This window comes from Scaptodrosophila lebanonensis, unplaced genomic scaffold (assembly GCF_003285725.1).
Source record: "Scaptodrosophila lebanonensis strain 11010-0011.00,11010-0021.00 unplaced genomic scaffold, SlebRS2 tig00001412-arrow-pilon, whole genome shotgun sequence".
NCBI classification, from domain to species: domain Eukaryota; kingdom Metazoa; phylum Arthropoda; class Insecta; order Diptera; family Drosophilidae; genus Scaptodrosophila; species Scaptodrosophila lebanonensis.
Genome location: NW_022060739.1, coordinates 3,172,678 through 3,200,367, shown reverse-complemented (window position 1 = coordinate 3,200,367; position 27,690 = coordinate 3,172,678). Strand labels below are relative to the sequence as shown.

General features: G+C 41.4%; 1 long non-coding RNA gene across 1 annotated transcript; it reads left to right on the top strand.

Moving 5' to 3' along the window:
* Positions 1 to 7,082: 7,082 nt before the first annotated feature.
* Positions 7,083 to 27,525, top strand: LOC115631343. The gene is made up of 4 exons (XR_003996212.1): positions 7,083 to 7,146; positions 7,298 to 7,400; positions 25,569 to 25,819; positions 25,892 to 27,525. It is a non-coding gene; the product is annotated as an uncharacterized LOC115631343 (long non-coding RNA).
* The last annotated feature ends 165 nt before the right edge of the window (positions 27,526 to 27,690 follow it).

Sequence of the window (27,690 nt, the reverse complement as noted above, 5' to 3'; positions counted from 1 at the left end):
CGAATGCCGGGCGAGGCAACAGAGCTGGCCGAGCAACTGCTACAATAGTGGGGGGCGGCGGGGGGAGTGGACGGACGACAGCCAATCTCGGGAAGCAGCGAAATCAAAGCCGCGCGCTGATTGTGGCAACAACGTGCTGCAACGTCCATAACTTACACATGCACATTGGCCTGGTCTTGGCCTGGGCATTGGCTGCGATCTCAGACACGGGTGTCGGGGACGGGTTGGCCTGGGTTGGATTGGGTTGGGTCTGTCGCTCGGTCGTTGTGGCTGTCTGGGCAATCGTTTCGTGATTACAGGTTGTTTGGAGGAGCGGCGACTGCGACCGCGACCGGGAGAGAACTATGCGGCGAGTGTTGTCGGTTTTAAGCGATGAATTAAGCGATATTTGCAATTAATAACTGTCATGCTGAAATCTTTGCAATAACAAAAATTTGTTTAACGAATCAAAGTACTACGAGTACGAGCATACAGGCGACACGTCTACAAACTGGCAATGCCAGGCCAACAACTGCCTGGCACTTCCTTGACTTTGTGTCCCAGTCCGAGATTTCGAATCGACTTTCGTGTTAATGGCATGCAGGCAATGGCAACTCATTGATTTCACTTCGATGGGCCATAAAATAGTAAGCCGTTCGCTCGGTCGAGGCCGCACGTGCGAAAAGGCGGCAAAAGTTATTGACTGATTATGAGATTTGGCACGCCATGTTCCATGCACAGGCAACACCAATACCAACACCATCATCACCAACACCATCATCATCATGGGCAGAGACAACAGACAACAGAGCCAGAGAGGTGGAGAGGTGGAGAATGTCGGCAGATTATGTTTTGAAAGTGCGCCTTAACCCGAGCCGGCACAGCCTCGCCTGCTTGCTGCCTCCTGCTCCAGTGATTTCTTTATGAATTCATTAAACTTTAAATTGGTTTTAAATTGGCCACGTCCGTGTGTGGAATTTGGCACGACCCTGCATGGCATGCAGGCCTTTCCTGAACCGGTGATAGTGATGTGGATGGTGCTTCTACTCCACCGGCCACAATTATCACACAGCACACATCTCTCGGAGAGCAGCACCTTGGGCGCTAGCTGTGTGGCATTTCAGAGACAGACGCCTCTGGGCCAATAATATTAATAACACGCACTTTGTAGCTGCCATGAAGGTGCTGCTGCTGCTGCTGCTGGACAGCTGCCCCGTTCGCCTTTTGCATCTTTTGTTTGTTTTCATTAAGAAAATATTGCAGCGTCAACATGAAATCAATACGAGGCGCACACCCGCACAAGGCCCAAGGAAGGCATCAGGCATCCAGGCATCCAGGCATTCAAGCATCAGGCATAACGCACCACGCCTTTTGTTTCATGGCTACATTGGCGACGAGGACGGCGGCGGCGGCGGCGGCGGCTGCTGCTGCTGCTGATGCCTTTCTGATGGGGGTGACTGATTGTCTGTGTGTGTGTGTGTGTGGGTGTGCTCAAGGTACAGTGGGACTATTAGGCGAAAGAGATGAACAAATAATATTATTTCCGAAATCAATGGAAAAAGTTAGTAAAATTGTGATCTTGTTTTGATAATCGAACTAATTCAAATGGTAACTAGAGGCACTCAATTCATATATCTAATGTTCCCTCAAGCATAAGCAATAAATTGTAATTAAAAAATGTGAATAGGTAGAATTCCAGTGCAATATTTAATTCATGACTTTCTCTTTCGCTTATCTTTGGCTTACTTGCTTACCACATTCTGCTGATGAGGTCCTACTTTCCTCATGAGATTATAAGAACAAATTGAGTCGTAGTTTCTTTGTTTCGTTATATTATTTTATTCAATTTTTGTGCCATATTTAAAACAACATTTTGGGTATTTTATGTATGAAGATAAATTTTAAAATAAATATAAATAAACATTTGTTTAATTTTGTGTTTTCCCATTTTCGGATCTGGAGGTCTAATCATATATATATCCAATGAGTAGGAGTTGCAATTTTCTGTGGTTTCTCAAGAGAAATATTTCTATTTCTACTGCTGAATTTGTTTATAAATAAATATCACAATTTAAGGATAGTAAATGCAAAAACTCAATAGGGAAAGACCTGAAGGGTAATGCCTGATTTTATCGACAGTAAGTCGAATGCATTAAGATTTTGTTTCAAGCACAATTTCTCAATTCATTCCGTAACTTAAACTACTTGCTGATATACGAGTTTAGTAAAATATTTTGTTTTTGCCGGCTTCGATTACGGAAATATCCCACTGTATGCTGTGACACCAAGTCAGGACATGCACATGGACATGTGCAATGTGCCGTTTGTCAGTGGCGCATAAAAGAAAGGAGTTTTGCTTATGTTTTGTGCTGGTGCTGGTGCTAGTGCTAGTGCTGGTGGTGCTGCTGCTGGTGGTGGTGGTGGTGGTGGTGCCGGTGCAAGGTCTGAGATGTGAGTATGGCGGCTGCTGCCCTGCTCCTACAGAAATCTGATACTTTGTACAGTAATTGTGCAGATGCGAAAGGTGTCACTTGAGTTGTTGCTACTCTGGCTATATTTGTTGTTTGTTGTTGTTGTTGTTGGTGTCGTGCTGCCCTGCTATTTTTGACTAACGATGGCACAAGTTGAACACGCGTTTGGGTATTGTGTGCTGAGATTTGATGAGTATATGAACGGAACTCACACCTGTTGGTTAGGGGAAGTTTTTGGCTCCGTCGGAACTACAGTCTATGGAAGGGTTGTTCACATTCAAAGGCAGTTGATGGGTTTTCTATTAATAGCACACTTGTATTAGGACGCCAGCTGAATTGATTTCAGTCATCAAATAAAGCAAACATTCAAAAAATATTGAAATATTGACGTATACGAATATTTAATTTTAAATAAGAAAATTAATAAATAAAATAAAGAATTAGCTACGAACGTTCTAAATCCTATTCAGTGCCTTATAAATTGTAAACAATTTTAATCCGTTTTTCTGTTCTTAGCTTCCGTCGGTTAAAAGACCTTCAGTTCTCACGTTTGCCGAGGCGAAATAATTAAAAAGAGCGGGGGGAAACAAAAAACAAACAGAAACCTAATAACAAATTACATTAAACGGCATTTTAAATAAGCGAGACCCAAAGCCCAAACGTGCATTTAATTGACGCTGGAAGCAGCAGCAGCAGCGGCAACAACAACAACTGTTCGACGTACCATGATTATATAAAATTATATTTTAAATCAAATAAAAACTTAACACACAGCTGAAAAACCGCAAGCGCCAGTGTTGCGGCACCCACCCACTCGATGCGATGGACGTGGCGATGGCGGCGACTGCGGCGCCAGCGGCTAAATTATAACGATCTCAAAGTACAGCCGCCAATAACAGTCAACGACGCAGCGACAACAACAGCAACAACAACAACTGCAGCAGCAGCAACAATGCCAAATTAAAATTGATCATGAACAATCAAAGCGGCACATTTTGGCAGCGATTGTCCCCCACCCGCACCCCCTCTCTCTAACAAACAATGAAAAAAAAAAAAACATGAAAAACACAGACATATAGTACCCCGAGGGCTCCCAATAACAGAAAATAAAAACAATGTTAAATTAAATGAAAACTGCAGCAGCAGCAAAATTATATTAAAAGTTTCCCATTGCCGCCAAAAACTGGCCAACAGAATGTTGTTGTGGAGCAACTATAATTTGGAATGTCGCAAAAGCGTCGAACGTTAGTTGTTCCGACTTGTATAGCCTTCACCCAGAAGGATAAAAAGGTGCATGGTTTCTGATCAACGTGTGTGAATTGCACAAAAAAATTATAAAATACGACTTCATATTGCTGAGCAACAACAAAAGTCTCTTTTTTTCTCTTTTTGTGAGATCCCGAAGCTAAAAGTTGCAAAAGTTTATGAAACAACAAGTGGAGAAGCTAAAGTACCGACTTTGTAAATATATGTCGAATAATTATAGAAATTTTTTAAAAATTAAGAAATTTTAAATTGCTCCAACAACATGTAGGAATGTAGGAATTGTGGATAAGTGGGTCTATACTGGCGGGTGTGTGAGCTTGTGTGCAGTACAGAGTTGAGTCAGTTGAGCCCGGAGGAATGGCTGCATTAAAAAAAAAACAAGTGAGAAAGCTAAAGTCGGGTATCCCGACTTTGAAATACTCTGTACATATGTGTACAATAATTATAGGGATTTAAAAAAAAATGTTAGGATCGATTTTACCTCTCTTTACATATCATGCATTAGAGAAGACTTTATAACAGAGCTCGCAAATAAATGTTAACCGTTTCTTTAGGTCACAAAATAACTGTTATTTACGAACCTTTTTGGAAAATAGTCACAACAGAACCGTTCACTACGTTTTTTGAATAAATCGTTCTCAGTTCAACCAAGAACCAGTTTTTTGTTTCCCTTTTGATCTGATTATTTACTGAACGTTTCGTCCTAAGAGAGAAAACAAAAGTCTTTTGCGTTTGTGTGCGTGCATGTAAGTGTATGACTTATTTGTTCTTATCATTTGATTTTCTTTATTCTGTGTCTTTGGAGTGTTCATTATATTGTTGGGAAAAATGGTTAACAGTTATTCGAAAGCTCAGCTTTATAATAAACGTAGTATGTATGTGTATAAGGGGCTGAACTAAAAGCCCGTGACATATTTAGCAGGCATGACAAATCAGTTTCGAACCACATATAATTGCAAGAGTGCCTGATATACGTAGTAATAAAAATGTTTTAATATCAAATATATTCAAAGCAATGAGATACATTTTTACTTTTTCCGTGTTCCTTTCACTCTTGGGCATATTGCTGGGCTTAAAGGATTGTAAGTTTGAACAACAGATTTCCCACGGGTTGGCTTATTTTGAGCTTTAAATTCTACAGCAATCTGCGGCTTGCCACAAGAATCTGGTCCTTGCTTTGGCTATTTTGTTTCATGGTCGTACGACACATCAACGAATAAGTGCGTTAAATTCATCTATGGGGGCTGTGATGGGAATGAAAATCGCTTTCCTCACAGAAGAAAATGTGAAATGAAATGCAAGGAATCACATTTGTACTAGGACGAGGTAAGTAATTTAGTAATTGACTAATAATAATTAAATGTAAATTTCATATTCCTATATCTCAGTTGCCAACGCTAATGCGCAAGTACTCCTATAAATTGTGCTTCAAAAGTGTAGTTTAAATACACCTATGCTGACAGCGAATTATTTTGATGAGCTTGCAATAATAAATTAAATTTTATGAACCCCATAGTTCCAATATGTGCATTTACATTTTTAGCTTAAAAGGTAAAAGGCAAAAGTGATCAATTCTAGTACATAGATGCGGAATGTGTGATTCGCTTTCGAAAATAGATTTCACAGTCGCTTTCAAGCCTACCATAATGGGTTATTTGTAATATGATGACTGGAATCAAAGAGCTGCTTTAGTCCTAAATTTTAAAAGCGCATAACTTAGTTGTAATCGCACAATATTTTAAAAGCCCACAATTCTTCTTGATTGCAAAATGCAATTTAAAAGATATGTCAAATGTTTTAGCCGATCCGATCAATCAGTCAAGTACCGCATTAGAATTGGAATTAAAGCTCTTCCGTTTGGATTTGTCGCCCCCAGCTGATTGTGCAATTCACGCCACAGCCATAAAGAAATAAAAACAATGGCCAGCGAGCACGTGCAGGCCTTGCCACAATTTGGCCAAAAAGCGCAACAAAGTCAGGCAGTTGTGCCGTCGCGTCAGATGAAAAAAGAGCTTAAAACGGTAGATGCGCCATGGCCGCGCAATTTTCCATCATGAGTAAGAAAAATACGAGTAAGCGCGAATCAGACGCTGCTTTTCATATCGCGTTTGCGGCATCAGCTGCATTATTATTGTGGTTATTATTATTATTGTTATTATTTGCAGTTGGTTATTTATTTTAAAGACTGTTTTGGCAGCCAATGGTCAAAGCTGTTGCTGTGCCGTAATTTGCATCTGTTGGGTGTCAAAGTTCAATCAAATGAATGGCACCCACAACGTTTAATGTCTTTGATGGTTTTATTAACAAAGATTCAAATGAAAATACTTTTGCCGTTTTGCTGTTGCCGTTGCTCATTAGCCATTGTTGTTGCTTTGATGAAGTTGTTTTGGCCAGTTGCATATTTTTCCCCCTCTTCTTTGGCTTTTTGTGCAACGGATTCGACTTGAGCTGCGATCTGCTGATTACTGATATTTGCATCGAGTTTTATTTTTATTGGTATGCAATTTGCAGACAAGCAGAAAAAGTTCAAGGTTTCTTATTTTTAAATTAAAAAGTAGCACAGGCATCGCAGCACAACAAACTTGGCTGAAGAGCTCAAGGTTAGACTATAACAGAGAATGCAGAAGCTCCTGTGGCTATCATTGCTGTATTCTTGGCAATCTGCTTATTTTTTTGAGTAATACACACAGATAAGTGAAGAAAAGGAGGCATTTTAGATATCCTTTACATTGCGGCAATTTGAAATTGTAAACCAAAAAGACTTCCGTTGTCTGATGTATCCAGCAACACAGAAAAGTCAAGCAGAAAGAAGAATCTTATTATAAATTATGAATTGAGGCATTTTTCCAATCGTTATGATTCACATAGATTACAGTTCACAGTAAAAACTGGCGGCCAATTGAAGTGTTTCCTTTTTAAAAGTACATACCCTTAAGTTCCTTCAGACTAAAATACTTGATCAGTGCGTCATCAATAATCCTATACTTCTTATAGCCACCATAAGTGGGACACGCCGATCCCTCCTTTCCCATAATATGTCATCAGTGTACTTGAAAAGCCTTAGCTGCCATTTTTGGTTGACTCCAAATTTAATAAAAAGTAGAAGCATTTGTGACTCTCAACTAATAACAAGACTAACAGCAACTACGAAAGCCAAAGCCTGGATTCAGGGAGGGATGAATCAGAGATGGTTCTGCGTGAAAGCCTATCCGAATAAAATAGATATTTAAATTAAACAAAAGAAATTCATAATAATAAATAGCTCACAATTTAAAATAATAAAACCCTCTTACCCTTTGGGTTAAGGGTATAAATAGTGTGCTTAGTAGTCCTTGCTTTTCACTTCTCGGAAATTGTCATAGGTAGGTATTTTTCGAAGTGAAAAATATCGGTGTTCGTTGGGACTGAGAAGTGAAAACAATTAAAAATTGTAAGCATAATTTTAAATAGATTTAAAATTTGTTAAATAGTTTGAATACTGTTTTTTTAACTCTCGTGGAAGTCGTCTACACTTACGTGGATTACAAAATATTAATATAAAATATTAATATATGTGTTATGTGTTCCTGCCCCAACCATAGGGCAGGCATTGGCTCGTGTGTGTGCAAAAGGAAGCCTCCAGGAGGACATTCAACAGACCTCCTAGTGGAAACATGCAAGGAATGGATAAGCCCATTGGCTAAGGTGAGAATAGCATGGAGGATTTGTGATTTTTTCGGCTTTGAACAATTAATTGATGTGTCATGTGCAAAAGAAAAGAAAATCGATATTCAATGCAATTATCCTGAATGAAAAACGAACGCCACCTCAGTTATTTGTTAAATTGTTAATTGTGTGTGCAACATTTTCTGGAATTCTCTTGTACTCTTGAGATTGTCAAAATACTATGCTTGCCCTGGCTGGTTGTGTTATATGCGCCAAAGATTTTCATTATCTCTCATTATGGTCGCTTTTTCGCTCGTAAGTGTTGGTTATGGTTGGGTGAGGTATGCTTTCTAACTTTGGGAGTTGTGAAGAAATTTTCATTTTAAATTGGCAGATAACCCTAAGCAGTATTTGAAAAATTCATCATAGCATGCTGGAGCATACACTTCAATTGAAACATTTATCAAACATCTCTCACTTTCTAAGCCAAATGCTGATGCAGACCTCATTGTTTATTAATAAAATTGATGTTAACATCTGTTGTTAACTTATTTACGAACTACAAGCCATCCCTCATTTAGAGGGCAACTGCTACTCGACGTGTTAAATGTCAATAAAGTTGCTAAAATCAACAACAACAGGCACAGGCACAGGCAGAGGCGCTGGCACAGCGATATGGGCACGGGTTACAATAACAACAACATATGGGGCACACTACCAGCAACAGTATGAAACAATAAATTGAGTGCAGTAGACCGACCACCCGAACCCTCCCGCTCTCCCTGCTCGCAATTAACTGTGTGAAGTGCCATGGTAATTACGCCAAAGTGTGCCAACAAGCCAAAGGGTGCAACAAACAGCCCTTTCCCATTTCCAGCGACGGGCGCCGTACAAAGTAAACAGCATTAAATGCTCAATGCATGCCGGCTACCTGGTACTGCAGGGTTGGGGGTGGTGCAGGGGGTGATTGCTTAAGACTTAGTGCTTGCAACTTAATTAATGGAGCGCTGTTTGCACGGACTCTCTCTCTATCTCTCTCTCTCGCTCTCTCCCTTTCTCTCTGCTAAGTGTTGCGTCGCATCGTGTAAAAAAGCTACGGCCCAATGAGTTATGGGACGCAACTAAGCCCAAAAATGGGGTAATTTTTGGGGACGACCAGCCCCGTCAGGCCTCTAATCATTGCGGCTCATTGAAATAGTACGTGGTATAAACAACTGCTGGCGTGTGAAAAATCAGCTTGAAAGGATGCCGCCACCCATTGTCATCTGTGAAGGCTGGTGGCATTGCATCGCACATAAACACACACACGTGTCTGGCCGGCTGGGGCAAGTGTGTGTCTCAGTCGGCGACACTAAATCATCGCCAAATGCTTATGATTAGTTAGCAGCAGGCGCACCCGGGCCCCATCACTGTAGGCATCTCTCGATACGCTCGCTTTATGCGGGCGCTTGTTGTTCCGATCGGTCACATTACACTTCATGGCGAGTTAAGCCAACGTTGCGTCAAGGTAGTAGGAGCAAGCAGCAGCTGCCTGTGCAACATTATGACTAAAAATACTTTATATGAGTATATTGTATTCTGTGTGTGTGTGTGTGCTTGGTTTCGTTTTTTAATTAGAAACATTTGAGAGCCATTGTCTGATTCTTAGTAACACTTGTTGCCAGCAATCATAACGCTCTATGTGCGGCTCATTATTCTGGCTATACTTGAAACGATGGGGGCCAGGGATATACGAGCTACGGAGTTGGAGATAGTGATTCACATCCAACGCTAGTTCACATCTCCCAAATGACGCAGTCAGTACTTCTGTTACCTTTCTGTGCAGATGTTTGCCATTAATAGGAGGTGTCTTGTGATAATCAAGGAATATGATTACAACTTCGCTTATACTTGTTGGCATATAGTAAAAGTATTTCTGGAGAGGGCTATGTTATGGGCGGGACTGTTGTAATGGCTAGTTTCTAAGTAAGAAGGGGACGCTCCAGCCCATAAGCCCCTAGATTCCTGTCAATTTCTGAAAAAGAAAGACTGCCACATTGCCTCAGATCCCGAATATTTCCGTATTTCCCCGGTTCTAGCCAATAGCCTAATGAGCTGCTGCATCCCGCCAGTCTCCTCCCTCAACCGTTTGCTCATATTTAAGTGGTTTTGCTGACTATGATCAAGTATTGCTACTGCTCTCATCATTCTGGCTAATAGAGCATTTTTAGATTTCAATTAAGTATGAGTATAGACTTATTCATGGTCTTCAGTGTCACCTTACTTCACGGTACTCGTACTCCTCGTATAAGGTGATAGTTTTATGCGTCTCCCTAGACTTGAACAAGTTTGTCGTGGCCTATCTTCGCCTGCTGTATAGTCATAAATCCCGGAGCCTGCACATTAAAAACTGCCATTGATTGTCTATTTACGAAAACATTCCCAAAGCAGATAAAGATGGTTTTCATGGCCGCCGAATATCATGTATGAGCATCTTCCCAAGGCTTAACACGGCCAAGTGTTATGTTTTGTTAGCTGCAAATAAACACGGCGAGCGCGTGAAGCTGTAATCGCTAAAATTGGCTTAAATGCACATAAAACTTGCTCCCAAAGCGCCCCCTCCGCTTCACTCTGCTCAGCTCTACTCAGATCTGCTCTGCTCCAAAGCCCCATGGATGATGATGCACATAATAAAACAATAAAAACAACTTTTATGACGGCCACAGACAGCGACAAATGTACAAAAACGCATATTCAAGTGCAATAAAAGTTGCACGGACAATCCGTCAATGGGTGGGCAAAGCTTGAAGGCGACCCAACATCTCCCCCAGTCCCCCAGTCCCCCTCTCCGACAACCAGCTACATGCCCTTGCTGAGCAACAGGCCGGCAGGCCGATGGGACGACAGGCAAAGGTGACGTGTAGACATATAAAAATCAAAAGCGAGCCATAAGCTCGGCAATTTGATTGCATTTGTAGGAATCAATTTAATCGCATTTAATGCCACATGAGTGTCATGTCTGGCAGCAAGGCAAGCGGGCAGCCAGACAGCCAGACAGCCAGAGAGGCAGAGAGGCAGGCGGGCAAGCGATCGAACAACCGGGGCGACAATATTCAAAATTTCAATCATGTTTCTCGTGGCTGCAGCCAAAAATACAGAATACAAGAATACAGAAGTATGGAAGTACAGAAGTGCCCCGAATGCCTGAGCAAGCGGAGAGCGAGTTAAGTGTCCGCCCGTTCGCTTTCCAGGGAATTGATTTAATATTATTGTTGCATGTGCCCATGTATATTGTTGCAGCGCTCCACCTTGCCTGTGCAACCCTAGACAAGGCAACAGCTACCAATTAGTATCTGTAGCAGCAGCAGCAGCAGCAGCTCCCTGCCGCTCTGATATATTTATGTTCACTGGGTGTCATTGGCTGCTCACTTCGCACATAAAACTGCGACCGCTGCAGCTGCGTGTGATAAAACTTGAAATTAGGCGTGTAAAGTGCATTTTGAAACGATTAACTGCTTGCATTAGCGCTGATTAATATTTAGAATTAGCCAGACAGCCAGCCAGTCCGCCAGCCAGCCAGACAGGCAGCTAGCCCGACAACGTTGGAACCTTGTTGTGGGTGGGGCTCATAACAAATTGCCAGTCGCAAACAAAATCGTTTGTATACATTGCTAATATGAAAATAAGCTCCGTCTGAAAAACTCGTCTACCTGCAAGTCCATTATACCCTGAAATGATGCACTACACTAGAGGAAGGTTCATGGTTCTGTGTGTCCAAGAAACACTTCGAGTAAAAGCTTAATGTAAAAAAAACAAAAAAGGCTATCTTCAGTCGGCTTGATATTATATTCTTTCATTCTTTATATCGGATAATATCCTGGAAACGAAACTTACAAAATAAAAATGGATAATTGATTTACATATAAACATAACATAGGTTGTGTTCCACTTCCAAAATCTTCGACTGTGTTTCAAGATTTCGTTACACTCCCGCTTTAAAAAAACTTCGAGTAAATGACTGATGTAAGAAACCTTCTGTTATCGTCTGCGCGAAAAGAGAAATCTTTAATGGGCTTCATATTATATTCTTTCATTCTTTATATCGGATAATATCCTGGAAACGAAACTTAAAAAATTCAAAATGGATAATTGATTCATAAAAATTACATGGGTTTAAACCAAAAGGGAATATATTTCCACTTCCAAAATCTTCGACTGTGTTTCAAGATTTCGTTACACTTCCGCTTTAAAAAAAACTTCGAGTAAATGCCTGATGTAAGAATCCTTCTATTATCGTCTGCGCGAAAAGAGAAATCTTTAATCGGCTTGATATTATATTCTTTCATTCTTTATATCGGATAATATCCTGGAAACGAAAGTCAACGGCACTTACAAAATGCAAAATTGATAATTGATTTATAAACATAACATGGGCTTAAGCCAAAAGAATCTTAAAGAATCAAAATCTTCCAAAATCTTCGACTGTGTTTCAAGATTTCGTTACAATTCCGTTTTAACAATAAGTTCGAGTAAACGCTTGATGTAAGAATCAATCAATCAATCTTTAGTGGGCTTAAGCTGCAAATTTAATGTGCAATCAATTGCTTTTTTGTTTATATCGGTCATGATAATATCCAAAAACGGAACTTAACAGAACTTGCCAAATTCATAATTAGTTCGTTTAACATGAGTTTAAGCCAAATGGGTCGAAAATCTTCATTGCACTACATTTTTAAAGCCAAGAGAAGCCTTTTACATGCTATCATTGAAATATGGTAGAGTATGTGCCTTTATCGATATGGCTTGACGACTTATAACAACATTCTCTTTATTTTTGTTTGGGCCACGCCAAGCCAAGCCAAGCTAACTGACTGACTAACTAGCTAACTAACTGACTGACTGACTGACTGACTAGCTATGTAAACTGACTATGGGTCTGTCCGTCCATCCGTCTGTCTGCTTTGTGTGTCCGGTCTGACTGACGGATGCCCGACCAAATGCAAAACGAAGACATGGAGGCAACGTTGGTTGGCTGGTTGGTTGGTTGGTTGGTTGGTAAGCAGCTCGCCTGATCGCCCGAATGTATCACGATGGATTTATAGTTTAGTATGCACGATCAATCAAAAATCGTGAAGGAGTCGTGCGCAAACGCAAGACGTTCGCAACCCGTTGCCTATTCACCTATTCGACGACGACGACGACGTCGTCAGAATTTGGCGCAGTCTAACAGTAAAAACGATGCGCCAGCTTCGACAGTCTGCGTGGCTGGCTGGCTGGCTGGCTGGCCGTGCATATTAAAAGAAAGTCGTAACCGCTGCAGACCGAGCGTTGCCAATAAGAATTATTACACCTGATTTGAATCTGTTGCTGCGGCAGAGGCAGTGGCAGCGGCAGCGGCAGTGGCAGAGACCACATGAACTTGACCACAAACGCCCACGTACTTGTGGGTGGGTCGCATCGCTGCAGCCAGAGAACCCCTTTAGAACGAAACACAAACACTCATGCCGCCGATTGCCGCCGCGCTTCTGCTTTTAGCCTCAGCTTCAGCTTCAGCCTCAGCCTTATCCCTAGCCTAAGCCGTACAGTTAGTTAGCTGCATTTAATAACATTTTGACTTTGTGACCAATATACCGAGAAGCGCTGCTGTTGCAGTTGTTGCTGCCACTGCCACTGCCACTTCCACTGCCGCAGTCGGCCTCTGGTAGGCGTACTTAATCGATCGCTTGTTGATAGGCAAATTGGCAAAAATTGTGCATAACCTGTTTCGCTTTTCGGGCAGCAGGCAGTTGTTTAGACATTTTCTCGTGGAAATTCGTGATGCGCTGCCCCAGCATTCATTTAGTTTTGGCTTCGGCTGTGGCTCTGGGTCTGGCTCTGGTTTAGTTTAGTTTAGTTCTTTGTTCCTGGGCTGCCTAGTCTAGTAGTAGTCGTCAGTCCATTCGTCGTCCACTTTGTGATCTTTATCTGCTGGTACGCGAAACTCTCTGGCTGGCCAAAAAATATTTTTAGGGCTTCGTCGCAAGTCATTTACATTTGGCGTTTGGAATTGGATTTGCGACCGCCGCCATCGTCGTCGTCGTCGTCGTCCATGTTGTTGTCGTCGTTGACGTCGTCGTCTGACAGTTGGAGCATTGCAAAGTGATCGTTAAATCACGAATATTTAATTGTCTTCATCACCTTAGGCTGGTTGAAATTAGTTTGGACTTGCTTTAAACATTTCTTCTTCTTGTTGGGCGCGCAGTAATGGCTTGTAATGGTTTCAACTTTCAGTGTGTCTGGCTGGGATTGGATTGGGTCGGTGGTTGGGTTTATAGCCAGGGCCCCTTGTCCATGGCAGCGACTTCAACTTAACGTAAAATTGCATGCATAGATTTAGCTTTAATGAGCGCATAAGACATTGAGTGCTAATTTTCAGGAGATTGATAATCAAGTAGGGAGCCCTAAGGTCAAGGAATGGCAGTGAAGTGTAAACGGATAAACTTGGCCAAGAGAAAAGGAATTTTAGGCATTCAATATATAAATAAGATATAAATAAATCTTAATTAATCTTAATAAACTGTAATTTGAATTCTGGCTAGACTTTAAGGGAGTTCAACAAACCAAATCATTTAACATTAAGAACAAACCTCTGGGAACTTTGCGAGCCAATCTACCTTAACGGTAATATCATGTTTTCCCATACAACCTATAATTTAAAATAGATAGTTTTTTTTTGGGTATGAGTTATGAGCGTTTCACTTGAGTAATTTAATAAACTTCCCACGCAACATCATGACATGATTTTTCTATGTTTTGTCCACTTCATGCAGAACAAATAGCGGGTCAGGCCTAAAACAATTAACATTTAACGCCATTTGACATAGCGAGTGAGCCTAGGGGTTCGTTTTGAGGCTGAAAAAAATAAAAATCAAACAGTGACTAAACAGTTATCAATTATTACGATTCGTTGATGATGAGCGTCAACAAATTGAAAGGCCTACAACGGTTTTCCCGTGAAAGCAATGCAAACAAAGCCCTAATGGCTTCTCATAATGATGAACTGTGCAGAGTCTCGAGTGTGGCAGGAAGTGTCATGCATCATTGCACATGAGCGGCATGCTGGGGGTGGCAATGGCAATGTATGTGACATTTGCCATATTGCAGCAACAAATCTTCCCACAATTGTCAAATCACAAACTACGATAAACTACGGAGGAAGGGACTTACTTGCATTCGCAAAAGTTCCTCTTCTGATTGGGTTACCCAAATTTCTGTTGTTGCCACTGCTGGCTGGTGCTCTGGTAGCAGCAAATTAAATTAAGCCAAATTAAATGGCAACACACAGACCCCTTACAACTAGCAGCAGCAGCAGGGTTGGTTCGATGTCGCTCCCATTAATGAGCGACAAACGCAGTGCTGATGATATTATTTACTTGACATGCGACGACAACGTGCCGCTGCAACATCGCATAATTGCTGGCTGGCCACACAGTCAAAGTCAATGAGAGAGTAGCATAGAGGCGGAGGGTTGCCCTTCGCCCTCTACCCTCTAAGCGTCATGCCTGCCTGCACACCCTCAACCAGCTCACCAACTCACCAGCTAAGCTTGGACGAGCTGGCAGGACATTTGACATACGTTTTGCTGGCAACGCTCAATTCTTAATATGCGACACGTGACCCACACTTTGCACGTTCCACCTTCCTGCACGCGCTCTCCTTGCAACCATGCAGGTCCTGACTGCCGCTGCGGGTCTTACGTCCGACCGATCCGCCAGCCCTGTGCACTGTGCGCACGCTCGTCTGCTTTCCGGTTTGACTTCTTGTGCTCTGATGACACGCGTTATCGCAAGTTCCCATCGCAGCCGTGCACTTAAAAAAATATATATATAACTGCACTTTGTTCCACGCTAACTGCCTCCTCCTCTCAAAGCTTCCAATAAAAATGATCCTTCAGTTTAAATGGAAAATGTGTCCGAAGCATAGTATTGCCTTTAAATCCACTAACATCATTATACATTCATTTACATCTTCCTACGATGCATTCTGTCATTAAGGGGTTAAGTCGATCTCCTTACTTATTCAAAGTAGGAAGTAAAAGAAGTAGGATTGATGCAGGAAGTACCAGTAGGTAAATGAACATATTTCTTTGTCAAGAAGAAGCATGCGTGCACTTAAAAAAAAGAAGCCTCCTCTCTAAGCTTCCATTGAAAATGATCCTTCACAAATCCACCAATATTCATTGATTTCTTTAAAAAGTACAATATTGGCTATTTACCAAGCTAATAAGAAATTTCAAAGTTTGAAAACTTTTTTTATTCTTCCTAAGATGCACTTTGGCATTTAGGGTTACGCCGATCTCGCTATCAATTCAAGAAGTATCAAGGGATTGATGCAGGAAGATTCAGTAGGCAGATGAACCTATTTCTTGTTGGTTTCGGAGGAAATATAAGTAGCATAGTGTTGCTTCTTAAATCCACTAACATCATCATTCATTCCTTTAAAAAGTACAAATTCTCAAGTGTGAGAACTCATTTTACTTCTTTCTACGATGCATATTCTAATTGAGGGCTAAGCTGATCTCCTTATCGTTTCAAATTAGGCAGTAAGAAGGAAGTGAAGAAGATAAACCTATTTCTTGTTGGTTTCAGAAGCAATGATATCCATAAGAGTAGCATTTAAAATTTCAGAACAATTTAATTCAATTTCGTGTATTTTTTATTAATTTTTCAAACCCTCTGGATCTCCTTTTAATTACCAGCTCAAATTAAAATGTTTTTTGTAGTGTAAGATGACCAGCAGTGCCACGAGGCGACCACATGCCATGTGGCCATGCTGGCAATGGTGGGTGTGGGTGGTTAAGCCAAGGGTTGTGTGTCACATGTGCACGAATGGGGGTGTGCCCTGAGCTTTGTGCTTTGCTATTTGATATTTGGTGACCCCTTTGTGTTGATGCCGACAATGCAATTGACAGTGAGCCGTGATGGCTGCTGTACTTCTTCCATGCACCGCTCTTCTATGCGCTTCTCACAAATCTTGGGGCAAGCTCTTAGCTCACTCTCAGCGCAAATTGCGGCACTTTATTGCAACGACACAAGCGCACAAATATTGACCTGATTGACCCGTTCAATGTAGTTGCAACAAATGGCAGACACAACAACAATGCCGCCTCAGGCAGTTGGGACACAACAATGCAAAGAAAAATTGCAACGAGGAAATCCAAAAGCACCAGGATAATAATGTTTATAAACCAAATCCAAATCCAAGCTCTCTTCAAGAAGCAGAGAGTCGTCGTGAGGCGGCAGCGGCAGTGGCAGCGGCAGCGTCCCACAATTTCGGCCACCGCCGCCTGCACGTTTCTTCCAGAAAGCTGGAAAATTGCCATACAAATTAAGTGATTTGCTATTGACATTTCCGCGCAGCTTGCCAGAGCAGAGTTGGCCAACTAGGCGGCCTCAGTACCGCTGCGAGCCTTGAACGGCGCACGCGCGTGAATAATGAAGTGCCAAGATCGCTTACACTCAGCCTCGCTGCTGCGCCTCAACTTGAGGCATCAACCGACCAAGTCACATCTTCCACAAAGCCAGAGAGTAGTCTGTCCGTTCAAAGTCGTCGGTCCAGCTCAGTGGGGCCATTTTCACACAATTCACATTGACCCAGCGCGCGTTGTATTGGCTTGACCCTGGCTCAGGTTCACAATTTCTCGTCCAACTCAACTGCAATGTGCTGTGTGTGTCCGTCCGTTTGACGACGGCCCCATAATGGAGCTCATCATTGGTTGTGCGCACGCGCAAATCTTTGGCCATCCAGTATGGAGGGTAGAGAGCTCTAGAGCTCTTCAGCCATGGGGCCAACAATCGATTTTAATTTGTTTAACTTGTGCATCAATTTCTGCAGTTGTTTGCAGTTAGTTTCTCTGGCTGGCATTGTGCATAAATTACTGACACTTGTCTCCATTAAAAATGAAGGTGATTCAACTGTCATTCGCAGCGCAGCCCCGACTCCAGTCACGGCATGCTTTTCTCTACACGACCACTTGGAGCCTATCAGTGGCGGTGCTGGTGGTGGCAGTGGCGGTGGTGCTGGTGCTGGTGGTTGTGCACAGCGCGGACATCAATCGCTGGCAATTTTCGTGTAATTGTTTGATGTTGTTGTGTTATTGATGTGTGGTTGCTTGTTGCTGTTGTTGTTGTTGTTGTGCGGCAATTGACAAGCGATCTGTGCTGGGCTGTGCTACGCTTTTTCAGATGAATTTCATTTGCAGTCAAACAAGCTGCTGACATGCTCGCAACGTGAATCATCTGAGCTGCCATGCATGGGAAAAGTTTAGGTGGCAAGGGCCCCAAATGAACAGAAAGACTTCTAAAACATAGAATTGGGCAAGGATTAACAACTTTTTTGTCCGTATGGAGTGGGATTTTCACTTGTGTTACAGCAATTATTATTTCAAATCTAAAAAATTTTGTCATATAAAGTCGACTACACGTTCATTATTATGACGCATTATTTCGCCTTAAAATGGATCTGAGTTGGATTTGTTGAAGTTTTTTCATTGATCATATGCATAAGTTATTTTTTAAATGCATCGTGCATTATTTAATCAACATTTTAATTTTTTGGCCCCGCCTTTGGTAAAAGCTGCCCTACGCCCTTGCTTTCTTCCTTCAAAATGTTCATTGCTTATTTCTGTACTTATTATATTCCAGTTCTTACAATATCTTTCGATTTCATTTGTACTTTTGATAAAGATGTAAGAAGAGATAAGCAAGAATTATCAAACTTTTTTGCTTGTACAGAATGTGTTTCTACTGATTGCTAGAACAAAGTACTTGTCATTTTATATAAATTAATTATTCCTTTAAAAAGTCTTCTAGTCTTAAAAGGGTACTTATTTCTATAAGATGTACAACATGTTTCCAAAGCTTTTCGCAATTCTATTTAATTTGTTTCAGCTGTGATCAAGTTTTTATAAAAATGTAAGAGGAGAAACGATTTTTAATGATGCTCTATTTTTATTGCAACTCAGCCCTGTACTCCTCTCACTCAGTGTGCTTATCATAATCCATCCAGTTGTAGTCCTGCTCCAGTTTTATATATATCTTTGTCTATATCTGTTTATATATATCCTTATCCGCAACATTTTTTCACGATCCATTCTTTTCTTGCACTCCGCTTCAGACCACACTCTTATCTGCTCTTCTTTTTATTCAAGACTTTCAACTTAATCTTCAAATTGTTGCAATCACTTGTTAGCTTCGGAGCTAATCTATAAACGGCCTTTCGTTAGCCACTCTAAAACCATTAAAGCCAACTTAGTAGTAAGTCTCATGTACAAGTATGTGGGTCGTTTCACCTGGTGGTCCAATGGCCGGCAATTCGCCAAAAATGATTTGCATAAATGATTGCCTATAAATTAAGTTTGACGCATTTTGAAATATTTTAGCACTTTTTTGTTATCTCAGCGACAAAATCTATTACTTAATTTTTTATTTGCTCCACACTCGCACATGCTTGGCAAATATCACTTGCCATGAAATATGAAATGCTAGCCACAGTCAGCCGAATGCACCGCCACCACCACCACCACCACCTCCACCACCGCCACCACTCGATACTCGATGGCTCGGATATTCGAACTCCCCAAGCGAGTTCACTGCTAAGCTGTCCATTTACGTGCGTGATTATTACGCGATATCGCTCGCGCATTAGACTCATAAATAATATTAAGCCTGTTTCGCACTTTCAAAGAGCCAGCACTGCTGGCTGGACAGGCAGACAGATGGACACTAGCCAACAACACACATATTAGCGTTTTCAGCACTAAATTGCACATTTTCCTACACCCTCTATCGATGTACTTGTACTCGTCGTATGAGGGGCTGGTGAATTGATTTCTGTTTATGTTTGGCGCATTCATAAACTTTTAAATCATTTAATATACCAATTATTACAACTCACGTAGTTTACATAAATCTGCAATGGACGCAGGTCCCAGCTCAAAGCAAACTTAACTGATGTTGTGCTTTTTTTTTTTTTTTTTTTTTGCGGCTACAGCCAGAAATCAAAACTCATGCATTATGAATGCCAAAATTTTCTGACGTAGTCAATTTCAATTTTTATTTATTTTATTGCCATTAATGCATTGCAGTGCCTGTAAATAGTTGCAATCGCCGGCCAAATAAATAAATAATAATAGAAGTAAAGTCAAAAAAGAAATAGCAACTCTCTATGGCGCGGCTGACATTTTGCGACAGCCCACCAGTATGCATATGCAGGGAGAGATAGTTTATAGTTATGGATACAGTAGAAATAACAATGTGAAGAATTACCGAACATGTGGGAGAATAATCTGAGAAAAACAACTACTTTACATTTGATAAGGTTTGCCTGTGAAGTGGGGAGTTAATGCGATCTCTTTCATAATTGGTGACTCATTAGTGATTCTTTTAAATATGTATTGATTGTGCATTTTTAGAGTAATATCTCAAGAACATTTCAATATTGCAGAGGGAACATTCGAAATAGACTGAATATTTTCCTAATCTCTCCACACGTCATAGGGAACGGGAAATTCCATAATTTCCATTACGAACACACTCTATAGAGATAGTTTTATTGCAAGCTTGCTCCATAAGTATTTACAGAATGAGTGCGCGATGGGTTGTGAATGAATGAATTTTTACTGTACTGTGTATTTCTGCACTGACAGGTTGGTGCCAGCGATCGCTCGGTGGCGTCTGGTGGTTAAAAAACCACAACAACAATGGCAACAACAACAACAACAACATCGGCGTCTGGTGTCTGGTACGTTGCCTATATGTTTGGCTATTTGTGCACTGAATCATAGCAGGCGCCCGCCCTCGCGTCCACGTCACCACCACCAGCACCACCAGCACCACCGACCGTCTGCTACACCACCAATGCCGTCCATTTGGCTGTCTGCCCCACTGTCTCATATTTTATCACAGCGGCAACCGCCTCCGCCTCCTCACCCGTTACCGTCGTCTCCACTGGCCAAGTGGTGTGTCTTGTGCTTTGGCACATGCTTGCAGCTTTTTGTTAAGGAGCCGTCGCACTCTCGCAGAGGCAGGCAGGCAGTCAGTCGCTTGGAACTGAAAAAAGTTTTTTGGCACAGATTTACGACTTTTTAGGCTGTTTTGATTTGTTTTGCATAAGGGTGTTCACGTGGCCAGCGTTACCGCCTTACCGCCTGTCCCCCACATCTCCACCACATCTCTCCACTGTCTCAGTTGCCAGTCGCAACTGTTTGACTGTTCGACTGTGTGACTGTATGACTGTTTGTCTTGTCTGTGGCCGTTAGCGGGCCGTTAGTGCTGTTGTAATTGGGTTTCAGAATATGACGGAAAGAGTGTTGCTAATCAGCAAATCACACTCTGGCGTTGAGTAGACGAATTACAGTGCAGTAAAAACTGAATGTCGTTCGTTGTCTCTCTATGCCAATTGGTTTGAAATTTGGCCAAAACCAGACAACCTGTTTGCATAGAGATACATACGATTATATGGTGGCAAATGGAAAGGAGGCAGTCTGGGTAGCTATGGGTGTGTACAAGTATGATGACACAGAAAACTGTCATAAACTGGCCAAAGATATGACTGTGCAATAGAATTTATTTGCACTAATCAATAGTCGGCTAGCACACTCCAATTGAAACACTCTGATTAAAACAAGACAAAATATATTTTCCAAATGTTAATCAACTTGTTTAACACTTCCGTTATTATATATTTAAATTAGTGCATCATTGATATGCATGCTGCTCTTATAATTGGCATAATTTACGATTAATTTTCCCAAACCCTTTATGGCAAACAGACGAGCATTTATTACTCACATTTATTGATTATGATTGAAGTAGCAATTAAAAAATTAAGTTTATCACCATTTCGCCATTTCGTTTTATATCTTGGCCGTTTTTGAATGCCTTTTTCGTTTTATAACACGTTCCGACTAAAATGCCATGAACCTATATTTCTTATATCTTGACGATGCAGTTTCTTAAGCATAAATATTTAACGCGGCTAGAGCTGGTGAAAGAGCATAAAAATATTGTGCACTTTTGGCTAATCAGCAGCATGGGGGCAACAGAGCCATAACAAAATTCACAACAACAACAACAACAAGAGGCGAATTTATAGAAATAGTTAAAACCATTTGTGTTGATATGCGCATTTTAACTACGCGCTTTGCTTTGGACACCGAGCCGAGCCAAAAATAGCAGCAGAGTAGGGTAGGGTAGGGTAGAGTAGAGTGTAGGATAGGTCCGAGTTATACGAGAGAGAGAGAGAGAATGAGAGAGAGGAGGGATCGAGGGAAGAGAGAAAGAGCGACATCAGTTGGCAGGCAGCCGGCAGTTGGGCAGTTGGCCAGGTGCGGGTGCGCTGGAAACTGGTTGGTCAGCACTGGGATATATGGATGGATGGCAGCCGGCGCGACCAACTGACCAAAGCAAATCGAACCAGCGAGCACAAACGGCCAACTGTCTGCCCAAGTTGGTTGCCTGCCGCCTGGTGGTGGTGCTAGTGGTGATGGTGGTGCTGGTGGTGCTGGTGGTAGAAGTGTGGTACACACCCGCATCGGAGCAGCAGACGTCGACGCTGGCGCAGTTTAAAACCAGATTAGCGCACAAGTCTATGGCTAATTTTTTTCATACTTTTTGGTAGTCGGTAGGTAGTTGTACTTGTATTAGTTACTTGTAGTGGTTGGGTGGTGGGGTCTCCTTTTATTTTTATTTGGTGTGGGGTTTAAGCAAATTTGAATTTGAATTTTAGCGGGTGATAGTAGTTTCAACATCATGCTCTTGTCGTAGTTGTCGCAGTTGTTGTGGTTGCTTGCTTGCTGGCCTGCTTGCTGGCCAGGCCAGGCCACTTGGTCAGTATATATTTGTATTTGTATGTCCGCAATCGTGGCATTTTGGGTTGACAGTGCCATTCGCTGGTCGCCGGCTTAGAGTAGTCGCAGCGCTGTCTGTCGGTCTCTGTGAAATATATAGGATGACATGGGCATGGTTATGGTTACGTGCATACAAAAAGCCACTAAGCTGATTACGAAATTGTTGACCTTTTCCTCTTTGTACAGCAGCAGCGGCAGCAACAGGCCCGAAAAGTTGCAGCCACTTGTCAGTCGAATGGCAAACGGCAGTGGCGAAAGGTTTATGTCAACGTGCTGCTCCAAAACGATAATTGCACTTAAAATGGCAATTAATTCAATTTACCGCCGCCTGCCTACCTACCTAAGACTTGGAGAATGTGCACCTCCTCCTATGCACAAAGTGTGTTGTTGTTGTTGTTGTTCATGTGTGCGGGCAATTTCCGCAATAAAAAACTTTAATTCAAGAACTATGTCTCCGCTCCCCTTGCAGCTCACAGGCATGCCACTTATATTAACGATTTACTTAACTATTCATATGGTTTGTAGACTACTTGTGTACAGTACAGCCTATTGACTATTGGTTAGTATGCCATTTCTCATATTATATGACAGTCTCTTTTGGATCAGCAATGAGAAAACAGCTGAATATATTCTATATGTTTTTCCTCCTCTTTTAAGAGTGTGCCATCCATCTCTAGATTAAAAGATGTGCCTGTTTATAAAAAATAGATATTAAGAGTCAATCAACATTCTCTCGCAGGTCAATGGCATGCATTTTATATTTAACGACTAACTTATTAACTTAAAGCCAATTAAATTCTAATAATTGATTGTTAGTCAGTTTCTAGTATGCCAGTTCTCATATTCTGGATCAGCAATGAGAAAACAGCTGAATAAATTATGTGCAAGTATGTATTTCTATATGTTTTTCTTTCTCTTTTGAGAGTGTGCCATCGATCTTTCTAATTACATTTGTACCTTTATTTAGATTAAATGAACATTCCCCTGAATTAAAGAGAAACAAATTTTAATAGATTTGTGTAAAATATTTTTTAAAAGAAAGAACCCTCCATAATTTGTCGTATTCGTGTTCCCTTTAATAGTTGCGAAAAATGTCAAGTCTATTAAAATAGCATTTCGAAATTCTTCAATTACGGGGGGTGGCACCCTTTTCTAAGCTCGTATTTTTCTAAGAACACCTATAAATAACTGTAGCTTCCTGTTGCTTCCTGTTGCTATGTGTCTTTCCATAGGGGTGATCGGCTATGTTATCTAAGACTAGCTGTCAATTAGTCATAAATCGTCATACACTAGTAGTGCTTAGTTCAGCAATTACTCAATATATTTTGTGGCAAATATTGACAAAATACACTTGCAGCTCAAAGCCTAGGGTGGGGTTTATTGATTGGCAAGTTTGCATTTAAGGTTACTATATTTTTTTGACCTCATAGGGCGATGTGTAACGTCAATTCCCCCTCAGTTGTTTGTGGAAAATGTAACCGCCGATTTGTCAATCGTACTGCTTTGACGCACCTTGCCTTTTTTCGAGCCCTCGAAGCTTCCACATGCCGGCAGCTGGTAATGGAAGGCATACCTGCGCATAAAGCGGTTGGTGGTGGTTGAAAAAAAAAATGAAAAAAAAGTGAATCAAAGCAAGCAAAAATGGTGAGAAAGTTCGACGAACAACCCTCCTGGTTGGATGTTATGGGATCTGTTGCTGGATGATAGGCCTCACAAAAAGCACCAGCCAGCTAGCCAGGCAGCCCATGTGGCAAGCTGGTGTGCTGTTGTGGCACTTTCAAGGGCGCAACAATATGCTGCGCATCAGCCAGCCAAACAGCCAGCTAGCCAGTCAGATGGTAACCCACCCAACTGGTGGATATGGACGAGCATTTATTATTGTTGTTGAGCTGTTGCTTTGATTGTTGTTGCTGTTGTTGTGGCGAGCATATTGAAGCTGTTATCCTGCAGCTGCGCAGTAGTCATATTTTTTGGGGTGGCTTGGTGGGAAAATAATGTTGGTCGGTTGCTGTTTCATTGCCATTTCGTTTCACAACATTACGACGCTGATTAATTGCTTGATTTGCACCGATTTATGTTGCCCGCAAAAACTGTACCTGATCTCTCCCTCTCCCTCTCCCTCTCTCTATCTCTCTCACTCGCTCTCACTCAGTCTTATAACTGCTGGAATTTTTGACCATTTCGGCGTCATGTTGCTCTTTTCAATTTAATGCTTGTGAGAAAGCGCAATCGGTCTTTCAGATTGTTCACTTGGATAAGTTTAAGGAAATTGCATTAATTGCATATGCATATGGAAAAGGAAGGAATTGTACCTATTCTTAACATCTGAAGCGTAAGATTGAGCAACATACAAATTGAAAAACGAAAAAAGTTAGCTAAATTTTAGTGAAATGGTTTCAGGTTACTGGGAACGCACGGCATGATAGCGCGAAGCAACTAATTTGGGTAACTTCTTTACCAATATATTTATATAGTATAGTATATGTAGAACTCCAACTGGTTGGCAATTTCACAAATCATAGTCATTGAACTGCAATGCCCGTAGTTAGAACGTATGAGAATCTATGGATAATAAAACATTTAATATGCATTCAATGAGCTGCGAAATTTAAAGGCACACTAACAGTTTGCATACGATAATTGGGGTTACCAAAATCTACGGGTGATGGATGGATGTGAACCTAAAAACTTACAACAAATGTATCGGGGTGTCCACAAGTATGGCTTCCATCTAAGATATCGGGACCGTTGCGCTTGATTGGGATATATTAGAATTACAGTATGTATGTTGCCAATTCCCCGAATAGAAAACCGCCTGCTGCATCGCAATATCACTGCTTGAATGCTCTTTGACTATATTTTAGGCACATTAGCCGATACCGATATATGTACATCTAATTCTGTTTTTACACGGTAGATTGGTTCCAGAAACAACCGTGTAAAAAGGACAAGATCACATGCAAAAAGAGGTGATTGGTTCCTTATCTCTATACATACAATTTTTTTATTTTCAAACCGTGTATCAAAATCGTTTAAAAAAGATCGTGTATAAACAGAATTTGTATTCGGGGGGACAAAAAATGAAAAATACACCCTTGGTATTCCAAAGTTTTATATTAGTTTTGAAGGTGTGATGGCATTATTGGAGTACTTATAGTCTAGAAACCAAACAGCACTTGTAACGCTAGAATGAGTTAATAAACGAAATAAAAACGAGAGAAATCCGTTCTCTCTACACAAAGTTTCCTTTTGTGTAGTTAGTAAGTTAATTTCGACCCACATATAAATAAACATTTTCTTGCTTCACAACTCATGTCGTTTTCTCTTACTTTCAATTTCAGTAAGACATCCAGGATTCTCTTTCATAAGCAAGCGGGCCAATATTTTGTTGCAGCTGCGAGCCATTTCCATTTTCAATTGAAGGACAAATGACTGCGCATGTGCAGGTCGTAAATAAAATCAACAGCAACGGCAATTTGCGAATTGGCGGCACTTGTTTTTATTTTTAGGTAAGAAAAGCTAAGCCAAGCTATCTAAGCCAAGCCAACCAGCCGCCAAACAAACACCTTTTTTGTTTTGCCAATAAAGAGAGGTTAGTGGGCGGTAACGATGCAGTATTGATTCGGATTGACAAATTTCTACTCATTTGTATTTGTTGTCTCAGCTCTGCGTTTTCGAAGCCTCAAGTAAGGCGGCACAGCATCAGCGAAAAACAATTGGAGGCAGTTGCAACCAAATTAAGACTTTACGACCAATAGCCAGCTGCGTCGTCACCGCAATCAGCGCCAACGGCCAGGGGCAAGAATGAATATGTATGTGTCCTGGTCGATAGTGAAACTATCTAGAGAAAATGGAGCGCGATTACAATTCCTTGGACTTATTTTTCACATCCCTGCGAAACATTGAAGTTATAACAAGAATCTAAGTTATGAGAGCCGCTAAAAACAGTGCAAAGAAGAGGAAACTCCTGGAAAACAATGATTGGCTCCAGGCAGGATAACTGTTTCATATCTATAGAGAGGTATTAGGTTTGGGCAAGCTGAAAAATATAACAGGCGAAAGAAGGCGTGGCAGATGGGTCGATCTACTATGTCTGTTCTTACAGACCATAAGAGATAGAGCCACCATAAAAGCTCGACTAAAAACAAATCCTAAAAAGGAGACAACTTCGGACGAAAATGCAATGAGTTAATTTTTTGGAGTAGACTGTGTTATCGAAGACGAGATAGTATTTGCATTATTCCGTTTACGGGTGAATTCGTGAGCCACACATGATTTGGTCAGATAACAGGGTAACGATGTTGAATGACGAAATTTTACGCATATACTTACGTATCTAATTACTGAGAATGATCTTTAATTGCATTGCAATATGACATTTCTCTACTATTTGAGCTTCTCTCCAGCTATCCTGGGCATTTTTCCTGAAATCTTGGTTTTGTTTCTTGTGGTGTTGGGGTGGTGTTAGTGTGGGTCCTGGTATAGGTTCTTGTTGAGCTGTTAGTTGTGCTGGTGTTGGTTTCATGACCTCGTTTTATTTGCTCATCATATTTTTTCGAGGGCCACTTGGTTTCTGAGTGGCGTTTCATACTGGTTTTACTCGGGTATAAATGGCGTCTGCAAGCACTCCAAAATTTGTTTGTTATTTCCAAGCTATTGTCGTTATTTTTTCGTTGAAAAGTAAAGAAAAGTTAAGACGTAGATCTATTTAAGGAGTGTAGACAACCAACAACAACTGGCACAACCGCCACAGCAAACAAAGAATAGTGGCTACAAGCATACACTTCCTGGCTAACCAGGAGTTTCTTCGGCTGGGATATACCATTTTGCATTGGCTGCAAACGCCATTTATATCATCCGACCAAAACCAGTATAAAACGCCATTCGGCAACGCAGCGGCATCACAAAAAATATGACCAGCATTTCAAACAAGGTCATGAAACCAACACCAGCACCAACAGAACCACAAAAACCAACACCAGGACCAAAACCAACACCACCAAGACCAACACCACACCGAATACGGCCAGGATTTCAGGAAAAATGGCTAAGAAATGCCATATTGCGCTGCTTGAGCATAAGAAGAGGTCATTCTCATTTCCTGTTTCCATTTCGGACAATATATTTCTGGCCACGTATTTGCCCGTAAAAGTAATGCAAATGCTATCGGTCTCCTCCAAAAAACTAAATCATTCCATTTTCGTTCGAAATTGTCTCCTTTTGAGGATTTGTTTTTAGTCGAGCTTATATGGTATCTCTATCTCTTATGGTCTCTGAGATCTAGGTGATCATACGGACGGACGCACAGACAGACGACATAGATCGACTCATCTGTCACGCCTCCTTCTGCCTGATACATTTTTCAGCTCGCGCAAGCCTAATCTCTACGTATAAAACAGTTTGTCCTGACTGAATGACTGACTGACTGACTGATTGAAATTTGGTTGGTTCTGGTTGCCGTTA